At 40.9% G+C, this 19747-nt stretch overlaps 1 protein-coding gene across 3 annotated transcripts in view; it reads right to left on the bottom strand.

The window, feature by feature from the left end:
* LOC120018136 (CMP-N-acetylneuraminate-beta-galactosamide-alpha-2,3-sialyltransferase 4-like) overlaps window positions 1-19747 on the bottom strand; it is a 39090-nt gene that overhangs the window by 17167 nt on the left and 2176 nt on the right. For 2 of the 3 annotated variants that reach the window (XM_038961146.1, XM_038961148.1), the window contains exon 2: window positions 8907-8964. The gene's annotated coding sequence lies outside the window, so the exon portion shown is untranslated. Of the gene's footprint in view, window positions 1-8906; window positions 8965-19374; window positions 19459-19747 lie in introns of all 3 variants that reach the window. The other variant, XM_038961147.1, reaches the window with a different exon arrangement.

The following is a 19747-nucleotide window of genomic DNA, read 5'->3' as shown; positions in this document are numbered from 1 at the left end:
AATCTTTTTACGTTGCATGTTGGAATTTACAAGGATTGAAGTCCTCTGCTTTTGGGCTAAAGAGCAGAAACCCAGACTTCCTGAAAGAAATTGATGCTGATATTGTAGTACTACAGGAAACATGGTGCAGAGATGATGTTTCCACTGGCTGTCCACTAGGTTATAGGGAGATAATCATACCATCCACTAAATTAAAAGGAATCAGACAGGGCAGAGACTCAGGGGGAATGCTAATATGGTATAAATCTGAACGAATTAATTCAATCGAATTGATCAAACAGGAGAATTCTTTATCTGGTTAAAAATCAACAAGGAGGCTATCTTCCTCTGTTCCACATACATTCCCCCCTCAGAGTCACCCTACTTCAATGAAGAGAGTTTCTCCATTCTAGAGGGGGAAATTAGTCCCTTTCAGGCCCAAGGCAACGTACTGGTCTGTGGAGACCTGAATGCTAGAACAGCAGAAGAACAAGACACTATTAACAGTCATGGGGATAAACACCTACCAGGAAGCAACAACCTTTCCCTCCCCACAGAAACAACTATGACAAAGTGAAAAACAAAAATGGAGTACAGCTCATGAAGCTCTGTCGAACACTGGGTCTGTACATAGTCAATGGTAGGCTGAGAGGGGACTCTTTTGGTAGGTACACCTACAGCTCAGCCCTTGGCAGCAGCACTGTAGACTACTTCCTCACTGACCTAAACCCAGTCTCTCAGAGCCTTCACAGTCAGCCCACTAACACCTCTCTCAGACCACAGTAAATCTGAGAAGAGCGGAACCCAACCATGAAGCATCACGGCCCAATAAATGACATGGTACTAAACAGGCCTATAGATGGAATGCAAACAGCAATTAGTAGCCAAAAAATACAATCTCTCCTGGACAACATTTTAGCCTTAACATTCTCCTTCAGCAATGGTGTAAATTTGTCCGTTTGGAACATAAACTTTATATTTGGCTAATCTAAAGAAGCATAAAAGCAAACCAGAAATAACAGATAATGAAAATGGTTTGATAATGATTGCAAAAATCTAAGAAAGTCATTGAGAAATATATCTAATCAAAAACACAGAGAACAAAAATATACGCCTTCAATATGGGGAAACACTGAAGCAATACAAACACACCCTAAGAACAAAAAAAGAACAGCACATTAGAAATCAACTGGATGGAATTGAGGAATCCATTGAATCAAACCACTTCTGGGAGAATTGGAATAAATTAAACAAACCTAATCAGGAGGAATTGGCTATCCATAACAGGGATATGTGGAGAAATCACTTTGCAAACCTCTACAGCAATATAACAAAGAGCCCAGAACAAAAAGATATACAAGAAAAATTACAAGTCCTTGAATCAGCAGTCAAAGATTATCAGAATCCTGTGGATACCCCAATTACAGAAGAAGTATTGGAAAAGCTATGCACTCTCCAACCCAAAAAGGCCTGTGGTGCTGATGGTATTTTAAATGAAATGATCAAATATACAGACCACAAATTGGCTATACTCAAACTCTTCAACATAATCCTCACTGCAGGTATTTTCCCCGATATTTGGAACCAGGGATTGATCACACCAATCTATAAAAATGGAGACAAATTTGACCCAAATAATTAGAGGAATTTGCGTTAACAGCAACTTGGGGGAAATTCTCTGCAGTATTATAAATATCAGACTACACCATTTCCTTGACGAACACAGCGTCCTGAGCAGAAGCCAGATTGGATTTCTATAAAATCATCATACAACAGACCACATTTACACCCTCCACACTCTAACTGACAAACAAGTAAACCAAAACAAAGGCAAAATCTACTCGTGTTTTGTAGATTTCAAGAAAGCATTGGATTCAATTTGGCACAAAGGTCTTTTTTATAAACTAATAGAAAGTGGTACTGGAGGGTAAACATATGATGTTATTAAATCAATGTACACTAAAAACAAATGTGCGGTTAAAATTGGCAACAAGCAAACAGACTTCTCTCAGGGACGGGGAGTGAAACAGGGCTGCCCAATAAGTCCAACACTATTTAACATCTACATTAATGAATTGGCAAACATTAGAAGAATCGGCAGCACCTGGTATCACCCTGCACAACACTGAAATCAAGTGTCTGCTGTACGCAGATGACCTGGTGCTGCTGTCTCCCACTAAAGAGGGGTTACAGCAGCACCTAGATCGTCTTCACAGGTTCTGTCAGACCTGGGCTCTGACCGTTAACTTCTTATGGCTGCAGGGGCAGTATTGAGTAGCTTGGATGAAAGGTGCACAGAGGTGCCCAGAGTAAACGGCCTGCTCCTCAGTCATAGTTGCTAATATATGCATATTATTATTATTATTTAGCAAACACTCTGAAGTTTCTAAAACTGTTTGAATTATGTCTGTGAGTATAACAGAACTCATATGGCAGGCAAAGAAGTTCCACTTCCTGTTTGGATTTTTTTCTGAGGCTGGTAGATTTTCAACCAAGCTCCCATTGAAATTACAGCGAGATATGGATGAGTTTTCACTTCCTACGGCTTCCACTAGATGTCAACAGTCAATAGAACTTTGTCTGATGACTCTACTGTGAAGGGGGGCCGAAGGAGACAGGAATGAGTCACCACTGCCACGAGGTGACCATTGTTTCACCATGCGCGTTCACATAAGAGGGAGCTCCGTTCCGTCGCTCATCTGAAGTCAATGTAATTCTCCGGTTGGAAAGTTATTCAAGATTTATTTGAACAACATTCTAAAGATTGATTCAATACATCGTTTGACATGTTTCTACTGACTGTTACAGAACTTTTGGACATTTCGTCACGTTTTAGTGAACGCGCTTCATGACTTTGGAATTGTTTACCAAACGCGCTAACAAAAGTAGCTAATTGGACATAAATAACAGACATTATCGAACAAATCAAGCATTTATTGTGGACCTGGGATTCCTGGGAGTGCATTCTGATGAAGATCATCAAAGGTAAGGGAATATTTATCATGTAATTTATGGTTTCTGTTGACTCCATCATGGCGGCTAATTTGACTCTTGTTCTGAGCTCCGTCTCAGATTAATTGCATGGTTTTGCTTTTTCCGTAATTAAAAAAAAAAATCTGACACAGAGGTTGCATTAAGGAGAGGTATATCTATAATTCCATGTGTATAACTTTTATTATCATCTACATTTATGATGAGTATTTCTGTTGAAACGATGTGGCTATGCACTATCACTGGATGTTTTTGGAACTAGTGAATGTAATGCGCCAATGTAAACTCAGATATTTTTATATAAATATGACCTTTATCAAACAAAACATGCATGTATTGTGTAACATGAAGTCCTATGAGTGTCATCTGATGAAGATCATCAAAGGTTAGTGATTAACTTTAGCTATATTTCTGCTTTTTGTGACTGCTATCTTTCGCTGGAAAAATGGCTGTGCTTATTGTGGTTTGGTGTGACCTAACATAATAATTTGTAGTGCGTTCGCTGAAAAGCATATTTGAAAATCGGACACTTTGGTGGGATTAACAACAAGATTACTTTTTAAAATGGTATAAGAAACATGTATGTCTGAGGAATTTTAATTATGAGATTTCTGTTGTTTTGAATTTGGCGCCCTGCACTTTCACTGGCTGTTGTCATATCATCCCGTTACCGGGATTGCAGCCATAAGAAGTTTAACCTAAAAAAAAAACGAATATAATGATATTCCAAAAAGGGTACGGAAATCAGGATGACAAATATAAATTCTATTTGGACACAGTTCTATTAGAACACACCAAAAACGACACATATCTAGGACTAAATATCAGCAACACAGGTAGCTTTCAAATGGCTGTGAATGAGCTGAGAGACAAAGCAAGAAGAGCATTCTATGCCATTAAATGGAACATCAAAATCGAAATTCCAATTAGAATCTGGCTCAATTTTCCAATCAGTTATAGAACCAATTGCTCTATATGGTAGTGAAGTATGGGGTCCAATCTCTAAAAATGAATTTACCAAATGGGACAAACATCCAATCGAAATACTGCATGCAGAGTTTTCCAAGACTGTATTGCAAGTGCAAAGAAAAACTCAAAATAACGCATGTAGAGCAGAATTGGGCCGGGCCAATACCCCCTCATTCAAATAGAAAAAATAGCCATCAAATATTACAACCATCTAAAAACAAGTGACCCCAAAACAGTCCATCACACAGCTCTACAATGTCAAGAGATGAAACAAGAGAAGAGTCCCCTCAGCCAGCTGGTTCTGAGGCTCAGTTCACTAACCCAAACCAACCCCATAGAGCCTCAGGACAGCATTCAGATAATCTGGCCCAACCAAATCATCACATCACAAAACAAAACAATATGTCACTTATTGGAAAGACACCACAAAAAAATCAAAGTTAACTTCAATGCTATTTGGCTCTAAACAGACAGTACATCTGACCACTGTGACTGATAAAAAACACTGACTAGGTACAGACTCAGTGAGCACAGTCTGGCTATAGAGACTGGTCATCACAGACAAACCTGGCTGCCCAGAGAGGACAGGCTATGCTCACTCTGCTCCAGGGGAAAGGTAGAGACAGAGCTGCATTTCCTATTACACTGACACATACTCAGACCTAAGAGAATATTTCTTTCCCAAAATTATAATTCAATACAAAGAATTTGTAACTATAAAAGATGAAGAAAAAAAATCGAATATTTATTGGGTGAAAAATGTGCAGTTTTGGCAACCAAATATGTGTCCTCCTGCCACAACCTGAGGGACAGCCAGTGAAAAGTGCAATGTAACGTCGATAATATTTCCCATCTTTCATACCATGTCATGTGTCTTCTCAGTCATGTTGACACTGGTCTACTACCATTGCTTTAATGTATTGTTGTTCTGATTAATATTGTTGTTGTATTTGTTGTTAATTGTAATCCCATGTCCACTACTACTATTATTATTGCTGTTGGTCTAGATAGATAGATAGATAGATAGATAGATAGATAGATAGATAGATAGATAGATGCCCTAGAGCACACAAAAAACTATACATACCTCGGCCTAAACATCAGCACCACAGGTAACTTCCACAAAGCTGTGAACGATCTGAGAGACAAGGCAAGAAGGGCCTTCTATGCCATCAAAAGGAACATAAATTTCAACATACCAATTAGGATCTGGCTAAAAATACTTGAATCAGTCATAGAGCCCATTGCCCTTTATGGTTGTGAGGTCTGGGGTCCGCTCACCAACCAAGATTTCACAAAATGGGACAAACACCAAATTGAGACTCTGCATGCAGAATTCTGCAAAAATATCCTCCGTGTACAACGTAGAACACCAAATAATGCATGCAGAGCAGAATTAGGCCGATACCCACTAATTATCAAAATCCAGAAAAGAGCCGTTAAATTCTACAACCACCTAAAAGGAAGCGATTCCCAAACCTTCCATAACAAAGCCATCACCTACAGAGAGATGAACCTGGAGAAGAGTCCCCTAAGCAAGCTGGTCCTAGGGCTCTGTTCACAAACACAAACACACCCCACAGAGCCCCAGGACAACAGCACAATTAGACCCAACCAAATCATGAGAAAACAAAAAGATAATTACTTGACACATTGGAAAGAATTAACAAAAAAACAGAGCAAACTAGAATGCTATTTGGCCCTAAACAGAGAGTACACAGTGGCAGAATACCTGACCACTGTGACTGACCCAAACTTAAGGAAAGCTTTGACTATGTACAGACTCAGTGAGCATAGCCTTGCTATTGAGAAAGGCCGCCGTAGGCAGACATGGCTCTCAAGAGAAGACAGGCTATGTGCACACTGCCCACAAAATGAGGTGGAAACTGAGCTGCACTTCCTAACCTCCTGCCCAATGTATGACCATATTAGAGAGACATATTTCCCTCAGATTACACAGATCCACAAAGAATTTGAAAACAAATCCAATTTTGATAAACTCCCATATCTACTGGGAGAAATTCCACAGTGTGCCATCACAGCAGCAAGATTTGTGACCTGTTGCCACAAGAACAGGGCAACCAGTGAAGAACAAACACCATTGTAAATACAACCCATATTTATGCTTATTTATTTTAACTTGTGTGCTTTAACCATTTGTACATTGTTACAACACTGTATATATATAATATAACATTTGTAATGTCTTTATTGTTTTGAAACTTCTGTATGTGTAATGTTTACTGTTAATTTGTATTGTTTATTTCACTTTTGTATAATATCTACCTCACTTGCTTTGGCAATGTTAACACATGTTTCCCATGCCAATAAAGCCCCTTGAATTGAATTGAATAGAGAGAGAGATACCTGTCCAACCAAAAACATAGAGACCCGGAAAACCTGAGTCTATGCCTTCACTATGGTGAATCACCAAAACAATACACAAATACACTACAGAAAAAGAAGTAACAGCACGTCAGAAATCAGCTCAATGTAATTGAAGAATCCATAGACTAACCACTTCTGGGAAAATTGGAAAACACTAAACAAACACGAAGAATTATCTATCCAAAATGGAGATATATGGGTAAACCACTTCTCCAATCTTTTTGGCTCTATAACAAATAACAAAAACATATACATGATCAAATACAAAATCTTAGAATCAACTATTAAAGACCACCAGAACCCATTGGATTCTCAAATTACCTTGAATGAACTACAGGACAAAATAAAAACCCTCCAGGCATGTGGTGTTGATGGTATTCTCAATGAAATTATCAAATATACAGACAACAAATTCCAATTGGCTATACTAAAACTCTTTTACATCATCCTTAGTTCTGGCATCTTCCCCAATATTTGGAACCAAGGACTGATCACCCCAATCCACAAAAGTGGAGACAAATTTGACCCCAATAACTACTGTGGGATATGAGTCAACAGCAACCTCTGCATTATCATTAACAGCAGACTCGTACATTTCCTCAGTGAAAACAATGTATTGCGCGAATGTCAAATTGGCTTTTTACCAAATTACCGTACAACAGATCATGTATTCACCCTGCACACCCTAATTGAAAAACAAACAAACCAAAACAAAAAGGCAAAGTCCTCTCATGCTTTGATGATTTCAAAAAGCCCTCGACTCAATTTGGCATGAGGGTCTGCTATACAAATTGATGGAAAGTGGTGTTGGGGGTAAAACATATGACATTATAAAATCCATGTACACAAACAAGTGTGTGGTTAAAATAGGCAAAAAACACGCATTTCTTCCCACAGGGCCATGGGGTGAGACAGGGATGCAGCTTAAGTCCCACCCTCTTCAACATATATCAACGAATTGGCGCAGGCACTAGAAAAGTCTGCAGCACCCGGCCTCACCCTACTACAATCTGAAGTCAAACGTCTACTATTTGCTGATAATCTGGTGCTTCTGTCACCAACCAAGGAGGGCCTACAGCAGCACCTAGATATTCTGCACAGATTCTGCCAGACCTGGGCCCTGACAGTAAATCTCAGTAAGACCAAAATAATGGTGTTCCAAAAAAGGTCCAGTCGCAGGACAGAGACACCCAAATTTAGGGAAAACTTTGACTATGTACAGACTCCGTGAGCATAGCCTTGCTATTGAGAAAGGCCGCCGTAGGCAGACCTGGCTCTCAAGAGAAGACACTGCCCACAAAATGTGGAAACTGAGCTGCACTTCCTAACCTCCTGTCCAATGTATGACCATAGAGACACATATTTCCCTGAGATTACACAGATCCACAAAGAATCCCAATTTTTTTTTTTTTTTTTTTTATCACATTTTGATAAACTCTCATATCTATTGGGTGAAAAACCACAGTGTGCATCACAGCAGCAAGATTTGTGACCTGTTGCCACAATAAAAGGTCAACCAGTGAAGAACAAACACCACTAAATACAACCTATATTTATGTATTTTCCCTTTTGTACATCGATACAACACTGTATTTATACACATATGACAATAGTAATGTCTAAATTATTTTGGAACTTCTGAGAGTGTAATGTTCACTGTTCATTTTTATTGTTATTTCACTGTTTATTATCTATTTCACTTGCTTTGGCAATGTTAACATATGTTTCCCATGCCAATGAAGCCCTTTGAATTGAGACACAGACAGATGGGTCAGTAAGAGGATGAACAGGAGTGATGACTCTTCATCACCATCCATGGACATCTTCAATACCACAACATCATATATAGGTCACCGCAAGCTGCGCCTTTAAAATTGTGCTTTGGGGTAGCAGAGTTTAGATTACGGATTAGATGAGATTATAGGTCACTGATTCAATCAAATTAGTTATTCAAACACACAGATCTTCCATGGACTCCCCGTCTCTGGACATAATCTGACCACAACCCCTATTGTTTACACTTTATTTAACTTGGCAAGTCAATTAAAAGAACAAATTCTTATTTACAATGACAGCCTACCAAAAGGCAAAAGGCCTCCTGCGGGTACTAAAAATAAAATAGGGAGAAAAAAAAAATCACGACATTCCAGAATCATGACGGATTGCCCAGCCAAACTGTGCTTTCACAGTAGTAGCACTGACAGGCTTTTCCTTTGAGGAGTCGGTCTCTCCTTCAGTTCACCATAATAAACTGGAACTATTTTGAAAGGAGGATAGGTGGGGCAGGATTAGGGTGTGTCATCACTGTGCTTGATTACACAGCTATTGTAATAGGAAATAGCGAAGAAAACAAGCACAGGAACACAAGCCCCTAATGTCCATCTTGGTCCTTTGTACACCCTGTTACATAAGGGAGGGAGGGACACATGCTTGTAACGCCAGGGTAGTGAGTTCGATTCCTGGGACCACCCATACGTAAAATGTATGCATGCATGACTAAGTGTCTTGGGATAAAAGTGTAATATATAAAAACAGTCCTATAAGCAACCAAAGCCCTGTCGATAGCCTAAATCCCATACCTTTGCCTTTCTCCATGTCCTTTAAAAGGGTGGATGTGTTGAGACTCTGGGTTCCTCCCTGTAACACAAAAGGAGATAAATAATAAATAAGACAAATGGAGAACGATATCAAGTGCTAACTGATGTGATAAAATGTATGACTATAAGAAGAGAATATCCTCAATAGTGGCTGATACAATGAAGGCAACCAGCATTAGAAACTGTCAAACCGAGTGCATGACTGGTGGAAACCAGTAAGAAAGGATACTTGAGAATGATGCTTGCTTTATCTCCAGAACAAGAACATGATCATTCCTCAACTTTAAGTGCAGCATGCTGTGATGGCATCGTTCAGCCTACTATCTTTCATTGGTATTTCTAAAACAGGATTCTGACTCACAAATCATTAATAGGCAACCAACAGGAAGTTATGAAGATATAGCCTAATTGACCTAGTCTGGGTACCAGTCTCTGTAACATGCTACACCTTGTGTCTTTAGCAAATGACACAGAGTAGGCCTACAAGGAGTGGAGGTCGACCGATTAACTAGGGACGATTTCAAGTTTTCATAACAATCGGAAATCGGTATTTTTGGACACCGATTTGGCCTTTTTTTTCTTTTTTTTTTTACACCTTTATTTAACTAGGCAAGTCAGTTAAGAACTAATCACCTGCCTCTCATTGCACTCCACGAGGAGCCTGCCTGTTACGCGAATGCAGTAAGAAGCCAAGGTAAGTTGCTAGCTAGCATTAAACTTATCTTATAAAAAACAATCAATCAATCATCATCACTAGTTAACTACACATGGTTGATGATATTACAAGTTTATCTAGCGTGTCCTGCGTTGCATATAATTGACGCGGTGCGCATTTGCGGAAAAAGGACTGTAGTTACTTCAACGTGTACCTAACCATAAATATCAATGCCTTTCTTAAAATAAATACACAGAAGTATATATTTTTAAACCTGCATATTTAGCTAAAAGAAATCCGGGTTAGCAGGCAATATTAACCAGGTGAAATTCTGTCACTTCCTTTGCGTTCATTGCACGCAGTCAGGGTATATGCGATAATAATAAACGTTTTGTTTTCGAAATGATAGTTTCTGTATTCGACCATATTAATGACCAAAGGCTCGTATTTCTGTGTGTTATTATGTTATAATTAAGTCTATGATTTGATATAGCAGTCTGATTGAGCGATGGTAGGCAGCAGCAGGCTCGTAAGCGTTCATTCAAACAGCACTTTCGTGCGTTTTGCCAGCAGCTCTTCACTGTGCTTCAAGCATTGCGCTGTTTATGACTTCAAGCCTATCAACTCCCAAGATTAGGCTGGTGTAACCGATGTGAAATGGCTAGCTAGTTAGCGGTGTGCGCTCTAATAGCGTTTCAAACATCACTCGCTCTGAGACTTGGAGTAGTTGTTCCCCTTGCTCTGCATGGGTAACGCTGCTTCGAGGGTGACTGTTGTCGATGTGTTCCTGGTTCGAGCTCAGGTAGGAGCGAAGAGAGGGACGGAAGCTATACTGTTACACTGGCAATACTAAAGTGCCTATAAGAACATCCAAAACTCAAAGGTATATGGAATACAAATGGTAGAGAGAGAAATAGTCCTATAAATACTATATTAACTACAACCTAAAACCTCTTACCTTGGAATATTGAAGTCTCATGTTAAAAGGAACCACCAGCTTTCATATGTTCTCATGTTCTAAGCAAGGAACTAAAACGTTAGCTTTTTTACATGGCACATATTGCACTTTTACTTTCTTCTCCAACACTTTGTTTTTGCATTATTTAAACCAAATTGAACATGTTTCATAATTGTTTTGAGGCTAAATTGATTTTTATGATGTATTATATTAAGTTAAAATAAGTGTTCATTCAGTATTGTTGTAATTGTCATTATTACAAATAAATAAATATTTTAAATGTATTTAAAAAAAATAAAAAACGATTAATCGGTATCGGCCTTTTTTGGTCCTCCAATAATCGGTATCGGCGTTGAAAAATTGTAATCGGTCGACCTCTAAATGTAATAGCTGAACAGAAAGGCAAACAGGCTATATTTGACCAATGTTTTCCAAGTTTCCCACTATTTTACCTTAGGATACATCACATTTATTAGCAGGGTAGCCTGCTAAATGTTAAGCATGAAGTAAGCATATGATTGGTGGGGAAATTTTGAAAAGGCTTTGAATAGTCTGGTGTGGCTAATTCCACCAATTTATACAATTACATAACAAAATGAGCGACAATGACGATATCATAATTGAGTACTAGAGTAATCAATGAAAAAGACACGCTTTGTATAGGCCTAACCAACAGTGCCAACTACTACCTGACAACTATTGCCTCCATGCACCCCCAGTGCTCTTTTCCATGACGCAGTGTGTGAGGACTTCATTGAGGGAGCTCTAACCAGCTCCACATGCCTGCTCTGAGCAGGAGGCACAGGTCCTCAGAGACAGTACAATCAATGTCTGTGTGACATGTGGGCTCAAAGAGAGGGTCAAGTGCTGGGTCGGATATAGTGGGGCTGACAGAGGCCCAAGTCTTTAGGCCCATTAGCATACGTGGATGGGTTCCAATCCGGGACTGTCTGAAGTACCACACAGCTACCGCTGATTTTATTTACGACTTTACTTTAAGTGCTCTACCAGTGGACGGGAGCTAAACTGTTTGGCCAGGCTGAGACGCACTCAAACACAGCAGTGCTAAAGATGTCAATAAGGGAAAGGGGGATACCTAGTTAGTTGTACAACTGAACATATCTTCTGCATTTAACCCAACACCTCTGAATCAGAGAGGTGTGGGGGCTGCCATAATCAACATCCACGTCATCGGCGCCCGAGGAACAGTGGGTTAACTGCCTTGCTCAGGGGCAGAATGACAGATTTTTACCATGTCAGCTCGGGATTCCTTCCAGCAACCTTTCAGTTTTAATGTCCAAACACTCTAACCACTAGGCTACCTGGAGTCATGCAATGTGAAATGAAAGGCAAATATTATTGTAATTGAGAGTCAGTCTTTAAATGACAAAAATGTATTTTGTGGGCAAAATAACTGCTACATTTTGAGAACCATAATAAATCTGCTTATTATAAATAAAGTTTCAATGACATGCACAAGTACAGTGAAATGCCTTTCTTGCCAGCTCTTACAATGCAGTAATCAAAAACAACGTAGTACAACATTTTTTTAATTAAAGTTTGAACTAAAAACACACAAGATATAAAAATAAGAACACAATAAAGTAAGCATACTATATGCAGGATCATCTCCAGTACCATATTTACAATGTGCAGGGATACTGGATCAATAGGCATCAGGATATTTGATAGAGTAGCAGCAGCATATATGATGATTGTATGTGAGTAGGAGTGTGTAGAGTCTTCGAAAGAATTCAGACCCCTTCACTTTTCCCACATTGTTAAAGCCTTATTCTAAAATGGATTAATATACACTGCTCAAAAAAATAAAGGGAACACTTAAACAACACAATGTAACTCCAAGTCAATCACACTTCTGTGAAATCAAACTGTCCACTTAGGAAGCAACACTGATTGACAATAAATTGCACATGCTGTTGTGCAAATGGAATAGACAAAAGGTGGAAATTATAGGCAATTAGCAAGACACCCCCAATAAAGGAGTGATTCTGCAGGTGGTGATCACAGACCACTTCTCAGTTCCTATGCTTCCTGGCTGATGTTTTGGTCACTTTGGAATGCTGGCGGTTATTTCACTCTAGTGGTAGCATGAGACGGAGTCTACAACCCACACAAGTGGCTCAGGTAGTGCAGCTCATCCAGGATGGCACATCAATGCGAGCTGTGGCAAGAAGGTTTGCTGTGTCTGTCAGCGTAGTGTCCAGAGCATGGAGGCGCTACCAGGAGACAGGCCAGTACATCAGGAGACGTGGAGGAGGCCGTAGGAGGGCAACAACCCAGCAGCAGGACCGCTACCTCCGCCTTTGTGCAAGGAGTAGCACTGCCAGAGCCCTGCAAAATGACCTCTAGCAGGCCACAAATGTGCATGTGTCAGCATATGGTCTCACAAGGGCTCTCAGGATCTCATCTCGGTACCTAATGGCAGTCAGGCTACCTCTGGCGAGCACATGGAGGGCTGTGCGGCCCCACAAAGAAATGCCACCCCACACCATGACTGACCTACCGCCAAACCGGTCATGCTAGAGGATGTTGCAGGCAGCAGAACATTCTCCACGGCGTCTCCAGACTCTGTCACGTCTGTCACATGTGCTCATGTGCTCAGTGTGAACCTGCTTTCATCTGTGAAGAGCACAGGGCGCTAGTGGCGAATTTGCCAATATTGGTGTTCTCTGGCAAATGCCAAACGTCCTGCATGGTGTTGGGCTGTAAGCACAACCCCCACCTGTGGACGTCGGGCCCTCATACCACCCTCATGGAGTCTGTTTCTGACCGTTTGAGCAGACCCATGCACATTTGTGGCCTGCTGGAGGTCATTTTGCAGGGCTCTGGCAGTGCTACTCCTTGCACAAAGGCGGAGGTAGCGGTCCTGCTGCTGGGTTGTTGCCCTCCTACGGCCTCCTCCACGTCTCCTGATGTACTGGCCTGTCTCCTGGTAGCGCCTCCATGCTCTGGACACTACGCTGACAGACACAGCAAACCTTCTTGCCACAGCTCGCATTGATGTGCCATCCTGGATGAGCTGCACTACCTGAGCCACTTGTGTGGGTTGTAGACTCCGTCTCATGCTACCACTAGAGTGAGAGCACCGCCAGCATTCAAAAGTGACCAAAACATCAGCCAGGAAGCATAGGAACTGAGAAGTGGTCTGTGGTCACCACCTGCAGAATCACTCCTTTATTGGGGGTGTCTTGCTAATTGCCTATAATTTCCACCTTTTGTCTATTCCATTTGCACAACAGCATGTGCAATTTATTGTCAATCAGTGTTGCTTCCTAAGTGGACAGTTTGATTTCACAGAAGTGTGATTGACTTGGAGTTACATTGTGTTGTTTAAGTGTTCCCTTTATTTTTTTGAGCAGTGTGTATGTGTATATATATATATATATATATATATATATACATATACACACACAGTGGGGAGAACAAGTATTTGATACACTGCCGATTTTGCAGGTTTTCCTACTTACAAAGCATGTAGAGGTCTGTAATTTTTATCATAGGTACACTTCAACTGTGAGAGACGGAATCTAACAAAAATCCAGAAAATCACATTGTATGCTTTTTAAGTAATTCAATTTGCATTTTATTGCATGACATAAATATTTGATCACCTACCAACCAGTAAGAATTCCGGCTCTCACAGACCTGTTAGTTTTTCTTTAAGAAGCCCTCCTGTTCTCCACTCATTATCTGTATTAACTGCACCTGTTTGAACTCGTTACCTGTATAAAAGACACCTGTCCACACACTCAAACAGACTCCAACCTCTCCACAATGGCCAAGACCAGAGAGCTGTGTAAGGACATCAGGGATAAAATTGTAGACCTGCACAAGGCTGGGATGGGCTACAGGACAATAGGCAAGCAGCTTGGTGAGAAGGCAACAACTGTTGGCGCAATTATTAGAAAATGGAAGAAGTTCAAGATGACGGTCAATCACCCTCGGTCTGGGGCTCCATGCAAGATCTCACCTCGTGGGGCATCACTGATCATGAGGAAGGTGAGGGATCAGCCCAGAACTACACGACAGGACCTGGTCAATGACCTGAAGAGAGCTGGGACCACAGTCTCAAAGAACTACATGGGGCCATGTATCGTGAGATTTTGGCCAACAACCTCCTTCCCTCAGTAAGAGCATTGAAGATGGGTCATGGCTGGGTCTTCCAGCATGACAACGACCCGAAACACACAGCCAGGGCAACTAAGGAGTGGCTCCGTAAGAAGCATCTCAAGGTCTTGGAGGGGCCTAGCCAGTCTCCAGACCTGAACCCAATAGAAAATCTTTAGAGGGAGCTGAAAGTCCGTATTGCCCAGCGACAGCCCCGAAACCTGAAGGATCTGGAGAAGGTCTGTATGGAGGAGTGAGCCAAAATCCCTGCTGCAGTGTGTGCAAACCTGGTCAAGAACTACAGGAAACGTATGATCTCTGTAATTGCAAACAAAGGTTTCTGTACCAAATATTTTGTTCTGCTTTTCTGATGTAGCAAATACTTATGTCATGCAATAAAATGCTAATTAATTAATAATCATACAATGTGATTTTCTGGATTTTTGTTTTAGATTCCGTCTCTCACAGTTGAAGTGTACCTATGATAAGAATTACAGAACTCTACGTGCTTTGTAAGTAGGAAAACCTGCAAAACTGAGGATGGCTGCTGGATTATGAGGTTGGCGTGGTCCCGAAGATGCCGTATGATGTAATACCGGGTAGATACTTTCCTAACTTTGCGAGGTTAGGCCAGAAGAACGGCATATTTGAGAAGCCAACACCCCTTACCAAGCAGGAAGTAGCCCTCAACCAAAGCCAAGAAAAGAGAAGGACTTCCAGGGGCCAACCTCACAGGTGCTAGTCGGGGAGGATGAGGAAGAAGGGGCAGACCCAGTCAATAACAAGCAGCCCGGTACTAGTGGGGCCTGGATCGATCGGAATCCAGAGGGTGACTATCTAGAACCAACAGACCTGGCAGGGTCCCTGACTAATTTCAGGACAGCCCAGACCCAGGATCCAACCCTGCAGCAAGCCAGAGCAGATGTGCAGGTGGTAGATTGCCTATCATTTATGGGGGTACATTGTCCTAAGAGCTTCCCCCACTTTATCATGAAAAAGGGTTTGGTGTACAGGGTAACAAAAATAGGGGTTGACGTGGTGGAAAAGTTGTTGGTCCCCATCCGGTACCGGAGAACATTACTGGATCTAGCTCATGGGCATATTCTGGGGGGGGACACCTTGGTATCGATAAAACACAAGACCGGATTGTGAGGAGGTTTTACTGGCCAGGAATTCAGGCTGAGGTGGCTATACAATGTGGAGAGTGCCAGTTAACAGCTCCCCGACCAGCTGTTAGCCCGTTAGTGCCACTCCCCATAATCAAAATGCCATTTGAGAGGATAGCGATGGATATAGTGGGCCCACTACCAAATCCGCTAGAGGTCACCAATACATTCTGGTCATCCTAGATTATGTCACTCGCTACCCATTCCCCGTCGGATGATGGCTTCCAAAAATATAGCCAAGGAATTAGTGCTCAGGGCCTCAGAGAAAAGTAAAGAATGAGGTCAGGCAACAACACCATTAACAGCCTTTCCCTTTACATTAGGCCTAACATAATGGAGGACGCTTGGAGAGTGATGCCATCATGTTCTTGAGTTAGGGAGTCATCTGTTAGCCTGACCGAAAATATAAAGTTTCAGCAGGGTAGCATATTTTCTCTCCAGTTCCCTGGGCTCTGTGGTGTGGCATTTTGTCACTGTGCAAACTTAGCATCACATAAAAAAAAAAAATTTGAAAGACAAACCCATGTAGCCTACTGTACAGAGTAGGGCTGGGCGATAGAGCTAAAATATCATACATTTTTTTACGGTATTTTATGTTTTTGATTACGTTCTAAATTTGCTTTATGAGTAGCGCGTGACCCTAGGGTGGCAACACATTCTAAATTATTTCAATGGGTCTTTCACAACTGTTTTATACCATGGACGAGTTATTGTGACAGGGTAGGAACCAAAGTGATGTTCAGTGTTTCCTAGGGGACCCTATAATCTTTGGCTACATTAAATCTTTATTCATATAGTCAACATTAGAGGTCGACCGATTATGATTTTTCAACGCCGATACCGATTATTGGAGGACCAAAAAAGCCGTTTTTATTTTATTTATTTGTAATAATGACAACTACAACAATACTGAATTAACACTTATTTTATTATAATACATTCATAAAAATCAATTTAGCCTCAAATAAATAATGAAACATGTTCAATTTGGTTTAAATAATGCAAAAACAAAGTGTTGGAGAAGAAAGTAAAAGTGCAATATGTGCCATGTAAGAAAGCTAACGTTTAAGTTCCTTGCTCAGAACATGAGAACATATGAAAGCTGGTGGTTCCTTTTAACATGAGACTTCAATATTCCCAGGTAAGATGTTTTAGGTTGTAGTTGTTATAGGAATTATAGGACTATTTCTCTCTATACGATTTGTATTTCATATACCTTTGACTATTGGATGTTCTTATAGGCACTTTAGTATTGCCAGTGTAACAGTATAGCTTCCATCCCTCTCCTCGCTGCTACCTGGGCTCGAACCAGGAACACATCGACAACAGCCACCCTCGAAGCAGCGTTACCCATGCAGAGCAAGGGAAACAACTACTCCAAGTCTCAGAGCGAGTGACGTTTGAAACGCTATTAGTGCGTGTAACAGTATAACTTTAGACCGTCCCCTCGCCCCGACACGGGCGCGAACCAGGGACCCTCTGCACACATCAACAACTGACACCCACGAAGCATCGTTACCCATCGCTCCACAAAAGCCGCGGCCCTTGCAGAGCAAGGGGCAACACTACTTCTAGGTTTCAGAGCAAGTGACGTAACTGATTGAAACGCTAGTAGCGCGTACCCGCTAACTGGCTAGCCATTTCACATCCGTTACACGCGCACCCCGCTAACTAGCTAGCCATTTCACATCGGTTACACCAGCCTAATCTCGGGAGTTGATAGGCTTGAATTCATAAACAGCAGAGCTGCTGGCAAAACACACAAAAGTACTGTTTGAATGAATGCTTACGAGCCTGCTGGTGCCCACCATCGCTCAGTCAGACTGCTCTATCAAATCATAGACTTAATTATAACATAATAACACACTGAAATACGAGCCTTAGGTCATTAATATGGTCGAATCCGGAAACTATCATCTCGAAAACAAAACATTTATTCTTTCAGTGAAATACGGAACTGTTCTGTATTTTATCGAACGGGTGCCATCCATAAATCTAAATATTCCTGTTACATTGTGTAGCGTTCGTTCTCCTCCTCGTCTGAGGAGCATGGATCGGACCAAAACGCAGCTTGTGGAGAATACATGTTTGATTTATTTTAAAGAAGACGAAATGAAGAACACTGACAAACTATACAAAACAACGTCAACAGACCTGAACATGTGAACTTACATATAACGAAGAACGCACGAACAGGTACAGACTAAACAAACGAAACAGTCCCGTGTGGTACAAACACTGACACGGAAGACAATCACCCACAAACAAACGGTGTGAACAGCCTACCTTAATATGGTTCTCAATCAGAGGAAACGTCAAACACCTGCCCCTGATTGAGAACCATATAAGGCTAAATAACAATGAACCTAAACATAGAAACAAATAACATAGACTGCCCACCCAGCTCACGTCCTGACCAACTAAACAAAGCTAAACAAAGGAAAATAAGGTCAGGAACGTGACACATTGCACAACCTTCAATGTTATGTCATAATTACGTAAAATTCTGGCAAATTAGTTTGCAACGAGCCAGGAGGCCAAAACTGTTACATATACCCTGACTCTGCGTGCAATGAACGCAAGAGAAGTGACACAATTTCCCCTGGTTAATATTGCCTGCTAAGCTGGATTTCATTTTAGCTAAATATGCAGGTTTAAAAATATATACTTCTGTGTATTGATTTTAAGAAAGGCATTGATATTTATGGTTAGGTACACGTTGGAGCAACGACAGTCCTTTTTTGCAAATGCGCACTGCATCGATTATATGCAACGCAGGACACGCTAGATAAACTAGTAATATCTTCAAACATGTGTAGTTATAACTAGTGATTATGATTGATTGATTGTTTTTTATTAGATAAGTTTAATGTTAGCTAGCAACTTACCTTGGCTTCTTACTGCATTCGCGTAACAGGCGGGCTCCTCGTGAGGCAGGTGGTTAGAGCGTTGGACTAGTTAACCGTAAGGTTGCAATATTGAATCCCTGAGCTGACAAGGTAAAATTCTGTCGTTCTGCCCCTGAACAAGGCAGTTAACCCACCATTTCTAGGCCGTCATTGAAAATAAGAATGTGTTCTTAACTGACTTGCCTAGTTAAATAAAGGTGTAAAAAAAAAATATATATAAAATAATAATAAATTTAAGAAATCGGCATCCAAAATGACCGATTTCCGATTGTTATGAAAACTTGAAATCGTCCCTAATTAATCGGCCATTCCGATTAATCGGTCGACCTCTAGTCAACATATTCATGCTTCGCCTATTCCTCTTTGATTTAGAAGATACTGTTGCACAAACATGTTGATTTAGCTAGCCAGCCAACTAGCGATTAGCATTAGTGGCTAACACGATTTAGCTTAACTTGCTAAGAAAATACAAACTAGCTGTTTGCAGATGTAAGAAACACAAACTAATATTGTAATTATAGAACACCTGTGGATTCATATTAAGATCTAATTGGAAACAACATCGTTGTATGTGCTGCATTAACATGCAGACTGAACGAAAGTGTATCATGGTCAAGCAACAACAAATGCGCACCTTGAGTGACGGGATGGGACTAGGTCTATGTGGAAAGCGGCATAGAGACAGAGCGGAGAGGGATGATTCAAGTAGCGGAGTAAACTATAAAAAAAAGGGACGTTACACACATGGCATATCACATTTCACAAACCAAACATTCAAATACCGTTATAGAAGGTAAAGTAAAAACCCAAACCGGTCCATGCATCAATACCGGTATATAGTAAAATACGGTATACCACCTAGCCCTAGGACAGAACAAACCTGCATCTCTAGGCTAAGTATCAGTCTGGTCTGACACTGGTGTTGAACAGTACAGTGCTTAGCCTACTTTTTCTGTGTTATTAGAACGTTATAACAAACCTTCAAACTGCTGCACCAACCCTCTTGA

The sequence above is a fragment of the Salvelinus namaycush genome, chromosome 23, assembly GCF_016432855.1.
Source record: "Salvelinus namaycush isolate Seneca chromosome 23, SaNama_1.0, whole genome shotgun sequence".
In the NCBI taxonomy this organism is placed as follows: Eukaryota; Metazoa; Chordata; class Actinopteri; order Salmoniformes; family Salmonidae; genus Salvelinus; species Salvelinus namaycush.
Note: the sequence above shows the minus strand (reverse complement) of the source record. Positions and strands in the feature narration are given on the sequence as shown.